The sequence below is a fragment of the Palaemon carinicauda genome, chromosome 3 (genome assembly GCF_036898095.1).
Source record: "Palaemon carinicauda isolate YSFRI2023 chromosome 3, ASM3689809v2, whole genome shotgun sequence".
Taxonomy (NCBI): Eukaryota; Metazoa; Arthropoda; class Malacostraca; order Decapoda; family Palaemonidae; genus Palaemon; species Palaemon carinicauda.
This window is the reverse complement of record NC_090727.1, coordinates 196765547-196773046: the sequence shown is the minus strand read 5'-3', so window position 1 is coordinate 196773046 and position 7500 is coordinate 196765547. Positions and strand designations below refer to the sequence as shown.

General features: G+C 50.8%; 1 pseudogene; it reads right to left on the bottom strand.

Moving 5' to 3' along the window:
- LOC137636351 (uncharacterized) overlaps nt 1-7500 on the bottom strand; it is a 19402-nt pseudogene that overhangs the window by 1441 nt on the left and 10461 nt on the right.

Genomic DNA, 7500 nt, shown 5'->3' with positions numbered 1-7500 from the left:
CGAGTATCCTAAAGGTTTCCCTTTAAGACATCGTATATCAACAGGGGACGCATGTATTAACACGCCACATAGCTATCTGCACCCCATATAGAGTTAACACTTCGATATGGAAAGGTGGAGAATAACTGGGGAGCCATTCCACAGTTACACTCGTCCGTGGCTACTTTTGGTACTCGAAACGTAAACAAACGGGCGCCATTGCTAAATGACGTCACGTCCGTCCTCATCCTTCTGCTTGTAGCTACCTTGCTTAGACGGATTTCCCCCTTGTGCGATTTTTATCGACTTGCATTGCCATTATGTCGCTACCTTCTGCCTCTCCTTCTTCTGGAAAGTTGAGTACTAGGTCCCAGTATTGTTTAAATAAGCTCTGGCCGTAAAGTAACTTATACTTTTCGTAATATTTCGTGTTTTGTGGCGGAGCTGTGCTGCTACCGGACACGCCATTTTATGGCGTCGCTGTTCTCTTGCATGCCTTATTTAGCTAGTCAGAACAGCCTTTTCCGGCCTCTTAACTAATTGATATTGTTAGTTATTTAGTCTTCATAGCTAGGAACTTCATATATCGTGTTTTAACGCTCTATTATCCGGTCATCGCCTGACCCCATACTAGATTGCTAGCTTAGCCCTTAGGCTAGATTGCCTAGCTCTTGTGTTCATGCATGATATATTCCAGTGATCCTAGGTTAAGTTATGAAGATAGTGGCATTATTTATCATACTGTTAACTGTGATGCAAGTGTTTTTTCGCCTTCAGGGACCATATAGGGGACCGGTTTGATTGCGTACCTTTCTAACCTAACCTTCTATATAGGGGAATCGCGTCCACAATCAGAGTATTTATCGCTTCTCTGTCTACCTTAAGGGAATGATCTCCCCTTAGGGTTGCGACCGAGAAAGAGGAACGGCTCTGTCCTTCCTCAGTTGCTTATGGTTAGGTTACTTACCCTTCCATGCAACTTGCAATGTGTCTTTCAGCCTACCTAGCTTGGGATTTAACACTCCTTATCTAGGTTAGGCCCTGGGGGGGGGGGGGGGAGGGGGGCGCTAGTTCTGTACTGTTATAGTTTGAGACGGTACTCTTGCACCGTTCTCATTCTGGTTACCTACCCTAGGCTAGGGAGGGTCCTCCCTTCCTTGGTGGCCGTTCTTGTACAGAGCCTCCCCTATGGAAGACCCTTCTTCTCCCTCCCCACCTATCCCTTTGGTGTAGGCTAGCCTATACACATCTGTCCCTAGTCCTACAACTCCTCCCTTGGGTGGAGTGATAGGGCTATCTTGATCTCCTGTTGAGCAGGCCGCTCTGGTACATATACCCTTCATAGCGTTCTATGGGGGTAGCCACTGGCAGCGATTTGTCCAACAGGGGGTCCCCCGTCTTGAGTGTACCCTAACCCTCCCTTGGGTTACCCTGGCACCCGGCCGACTGCCGGCCCCCTGCAATTGGATGCTAGGACCTACTCCTATCATGGATACACTCTCTCAGGAGGGATGCCAGAGGGGTATGTGGTCTTACCCCTCCAATCCCTCCTTATCTGTCTCTCTATCTACCCTGGTGCCGGTCCCTTGCCGCCTCTACTGCCGGCGATACCGCCCTACCCTTTGGTGACTCTCTCATAAGATACCCTCCCTCCTCTAAGTCGCCAGCCTTCCGTGCGCCGGAGGGCTGCCGCCTTCCGTCGGCATACAGCCAATGGCCCACCCCTCCATTACCTAGTTTCGGTTGTCCGACCTTCAGCCGGCCTCCGGCGGTCTGGGTATTCTACCAAATTCTGCTTTATCTTATGAACTGGTTACCAAGCCGTCAGCCTTCGGCTGCCGGAGCGTCCGCCTCCCGCCGGCGGCCGCCAAGTCGGTATTATGCTTAGATTCTCAATGTGTCTGCCTTAATGCCTTACACCCTGCTGGAGTGGCCTCCGGCGTGCCGCCGCCCTGCCGGCGCCCTCCAGAAGCACCAAGGGACTTGCACCCCTTCTACTACCTGTCGACAACACGCCGACAGTCCTACACTGCAGCCAGATGGCTTAGCCACTTTGATAGATAGGTATTGTCTTACCATTCTACTAGTGGCTGTGCTGTCTTCTTGCACATTACAATTTCCAGCATACTCTGTGTGTCTTAGCACGGTCGGTTGCCGGAACCTAGATCTATACGGGGTCTCCTACTACCCCTTTAACCCAAGGATCTGAGTGGTCTCAGTTCCTGATACCCCTCGCAGGCAATCTCTGCTAGAACTTAGCTTCTACCCACCACGGTGATCCATGCGGATTTCCGTTTTGTGTCCCTCGGTCACAGATGAAATTGCCTATTGATAAGGTTACGGTAACCGACTGGGCGGGATTCACATGTATGTGTCTATCTACTTCCTTTTCCCGCTCCTCTTCTCAAACATTACAATATTCATGAATTATTTAATGTTAGGTGAAAGTTTGACTACTTAAAATTTAACCTTAGAGTAATGTAAGTCATTTTTATGCCTTCCATATACTCATGATCTCTTTCTTTTACAGGAGGAGTATATGAAGTGTGACCACAACTTCTGTGGAGTGAAGCGCCCGGACTTCTACGGGCACAAGGCGTGTCGGACCCACGCCCCCTGCGCCGCCAAGAAAGGCGACCTGAAATATTGGGACCTGCAGCACTGTACAGTCTGCAAGAGTCGTCTGGTCGAAGCGTTCGACGATCCTCCTTCAGCGGAGGTAAGGGACAACGCTCGAGAGAAGCTACGCAAGTGGGTGCGTGGCTTCCAGAAGAATGCCACCGGACCGTATCTCGCTACCGAAGATTTGAGGGCCTTGCTATTCCCGAAGGCATCGAAAGACTCAGTGGTCCCTAGTGATCAGATTCCTACTGTCCAGATAGTGGTGGAACCTGATGTGGTCATGGCCCAATCCATGCATGAGTGCCGTCTAGATTCCGACAACTTGGAACGTATGTCGGAAGTGTCGGAGACTACGGAGAGGAACCTCATCGGCGAGGAGCTCGATTATGAGGAAGATCTGGTGGAATACCCTGATTCGGAGCATGAGGTCGCTCCCGCTTCTACCCCTGCACCAACTCCTACACCGACCGAGGAATCACTTCCTTCAACGTCCGCTACCCCGGACCCCATCCCATCAGTCACTCAGAAGATCTTCAAGATGCTTGAAGCTCTCATGGATAAGAAACTTCGCGAGACTCATGAGCTTTTCAAGTCTAACCTCGGAAGTTCTAAGCAACCGAAAAGGATTTCGGTTAAGGACCTCCCTGCCTGCTCGGATACTAACCCATGGAGGTATGCCGAGCACATGCCAATCACCACGGGCAAGATCTTCATCAGCGAGAAGGTCGGCTCGATCGCGTTGGAAGAAGTGGAGTTCTTCCCGAACTTTGAGGCTTATCCGGACTGTTACGTCCGACTCAGGTCCGAACCCGCCTCTAAAGAAGAGACCGAACCAAAGGAGGTAATTGTGTTCAATCTCTCGAAGGCCCAGGCTATGCTAGCCAACGCGGTGAAAAGTAGGGGCTTCACCAATTCAAAAATGCCGGCGCTTAGTAAGAAGCACCCGACCTTCGTCGCACCGGACAATGCGACCTTCCCCTTTCTTGAAAAGGCCTTCACTGCGGTACAGAAAGCAGTGGAAGAAGGGAAACCTTGCCCTGTACTGGAGGAGTGCAGGCCCTTCTCCCTGACTACTCCCCCTGATGATAGGCACTGGAAAGACGTCCAGTCAACATTCATAGTGGGGAAGCTAGAGCCTGACGTTGCCGGTCGTCAGTTTAACGAGGACCTCCCAAAACTCAACGATCACCTCCTTCGTAGGGAACATGATACGAAGGAGAGGCTTGCCGCATCTATGTCCCTCCAGGTACAGCTTGAAGTCATGGCCGGTGACACTAGGGTCCCAGACATCTACATGGTCCTTGCCAAAACGCATCTGGCAACGGTCATGAAGGATCTGTACAGCTTCACTAGGGCTCGTAGAGCCTGTCGTGAATTCGTGTTCGCGAGCGCTACAGTGAGACACGAACCCCGGAGGCGGATTTCCTCCAACATCTGGGGTAAACACCTCTTTCCCTCCTCCCTAGTGAAAGAGATCACCGACAAAGCCGCCACGGAGAACAGGAACCTTCTCCATAAGTGGGGCATGTCGAAGAAAAGGAAATCCTCTCAGGACGACGGCCCTCAACCTAAGAGGAAACCTACGAAACCAAAACCCCAGCAACGTCAACAGAGACGGCAGTTTCCGGGTTCCGCTACTCCCCAAGTGGCAGCTCAGCCACAACAGACCTTTCAGCTGGTCACCCAACCGGTCCTGTCACAGTCACCGGACTTCACCCCTGCATTTGAGCAGCAATCCACTACCTTTCGTCCCAAAGGTAGAGGCTCAAGCAGAGGCTCAGGCAGAGATGTGTCTCGCCGTCCCTCCAGAGGCAGAGGAGGAAGGGGAGCTAGCGGCCGAGGTAGCAAACCCTCGGGAAGCCAGAAGCAATGAAGTGCTTCCAGTGGGAGGAAGACTCCGCCAATTCCAAGATCGTTGGACCTTCGATCTCTGGGCACACAGCATCGTCAAGAAGCAATTCTTCCAACAGTCAACCCCCCTCCTGGAAGAATATGTCCTAGAACTCTTGAACAAGAAGGTGATAAGGAGGGTAAAGTCAACCAGGTTCCAAGGGAGACTATTTTGCGTCCCCAAGAAGGACTCCGAGAAACTCAGAATCATTCTAGACTTATCCCCTCTCAACAAGTTCATCGCGAACAACAAGTTCAAGATGCTGACTCTTCAACAAATACGGGCCCTTCTGCCTCAAGGGTCCTACACGGTCTCGATAGACCTGGCGGATGCCTACTGGCACGTTCCAATGAACCATCACGCTTCCTCCTACCTAGGATTTCGACTCCAAAGGAAAAGCTACGCTTTCAGGGCCATGCCATTCGGGCTCAACGTGGCCCCACGGATCTTCACCAAGCTGGCAGACGCCATCGTTCAACAGCTCCACCTTCGCGGCGTCCAGGTGATGGCCTACCTAGACGACTGGCTGGTCTGGGCGACATCGCCCGAAGATTGCGTACGATCCTGCAACAAAGTCACCCAGTTCCTAGAACACCTGGGATTCAAGATAAACACCAAGAAATCTCGCCTCTCTCCAGCTCAGAAGTTCCAATGGTTAGGAATCCATTGTGATCTTCAGTCACACCGCCTTTCCATCCCACAGAAGAAAAGGAAGGAAATAGCAGGGTCTGTCAAAAAACTGCTGAAATCCAAAAGGATCTCAAGACGACAGCAGGAACAAGTACTAGGCTCTCTACAGTTTGCCTCTGTGACAAACCCAGTGCTTCGCGCACAGCCAAAGGATGCCGCGGAAGTCTGGAGACGTTCTGCATCCATCGCTCAAAGAGACCTCAAGAGACGGCTCCCAAACAGACTTGGGTTACTCTTAAAGCCGTGGTCGGAAGCAAAGGCCCTGAAAAGGTCCATTCCTCTTCAACACCCACCTCCATCACTCAACATCCACACGGACGCTTCGCTGGAGGGTTGGGGAGGTCACTCCCACCAACAACAGGCTCAAGGGACATGGTCTCCCCTATTCAAGACGTTTCACATCAACATCTTGGAGGCCATGGCGGTCCTTCTCACTCTGAAGAAACTCTCTCCGCCTCTCTCGATCCACATCCGTCTGACTCTGGACAACTCGGTGGTAGTCAGATGTCTCAATCGTCAGGGCTCGAGATCGCCCCAGATAAATCAGGTGCTTCTCCCGATCTTCCGCCTGGCAGAAAAGAAGAAATGGCACCTGTCTGCAGTTCACCTACAAGGATTCCGCAACGTGACGGCGGACGCTCTATCACGGACAAGCCCAATAGAGTTGGAATGGTCTCTAGACGCAAGATCATTCTCCTTCATCTCTCGCCAAGTCCCGGAACTTCAGATCGATCTCTTCGCAACGAGCGACAACAATCAACTTCCTCGTTATGTGGCCCCGTACGAGGACCCCAAGGCAGAAGCAGTGGACGCCATGTCACTGGATTGGAACAGATGGTCCAGGATATACCTGCTCCCTCCCACCAACCTTCTGCTGAAAGTCCTCTCCAAACTGAGAACCTTCAAAGGGACAGCGGCCCTAGTGGCTCTCAAGTGGCCCCGGAGCAATTGGTACCCCCTGGTCCTGGAGCTGCAGCCCAAGCTGATCCCCCTCCCGGGCCCAGTTCTCTCTCAGCAAGTACAGAAGTTGACTGTCTTCGCTTCATCACTGAAAGTCAGGGACCTTAATCTCATGATTTTCTCTCCCTAGCCGCGAAGAAAAGGTTTGGAATCTCGAAGAAAAGTCTAGACTTCCTCGAGGAATACAAGACCGAATCCACACGACGGCAATACGAATCATCCTGGAGAAAGTGGGTCTCGTTCGTCAAAGCAAAAAACCCTACGGAAATCACCATTGATTTTTGCATGTCCTTCTTCATTCACCTTCATGGACAAGGCTTAGCAGCCACCACGATTTCTACCTGCAAATCGACTTTGACTAGACCACTACTGTACGCCTTCCAGATTGATCTGTCCAGCGATATCTTCAATAAACTACCAAAGGCATGCGCTCGACTACGCCCAGCACCTCCGCCAAAACCTATCTCCTGGTCCCTGGACAAGGTGCTCCATTTTGCCTCTAACTTGGACAACGATTCGTGCCCTCTCAAGGATCTGACTCAAAAAGTTATATTCCTTTTTGCTCTCGCCTCGGGAGCCCGAGTCAGCGAAATAGTGGCATTATCAAGAGACGAGGGTCATATCCTGTTTACAGATTCAGGAGAACTTACCCTCTTCCCTGATCCGACGTTTCTCGCGAAAAACGAATTACCCACCAAGAGATGAGGCCCCTGGAGAATCTGCCCCCTGAAGGAAGATGTCTCTCTATGTCCAGTAGAGAGTCTCAAGGTCTATCTTCGAAAAACTTCAGATTTTGGTGGAGGCCAACTCTTCAAAGGAGAAACATCGGGTAGCGACCTGTCACTGAAACAACTAAGAGCGAAAATCACCTACTTCATTCGCAGAGCGGATCCTGACAGTACACCCGCAGGTCACGATTCTGGAAAAGTCGCATCTTCTCTGAATTTCTTCCAGAGTATGGATTTTGAAAGCCTCAAGAGCTTCACAGGATGGAAATCTTTGCGCGTTTTCTTCAAGCACTACGCGAAGCAAGTGCATGAAGTCAAACATTTCGTGGTAGCCGCAGGTAGTGTTATGAAACCTGCAGTTTAACTCTGCATAGAACAGCGAGTTACTTGGGATTTTAACTCTACGGGTGCCTGTGTTGACCCTCGTGTGATACATAGTGATTTCATGGACACTTAGTGTTTCTAATAGACCGTTCTTTACAAGGTGAAATGTCATAGACTTCACATGAGTGCCACATGCCTAGGGCATGATGTGTTTTTTTTTTTTACTTTTTTAAAGACTGACGTTCCTCTGGAACTTGTGCTTTCTAAAAGTTTGAAATTTCTTTCAGATTCAAGATTGAAGTCTTC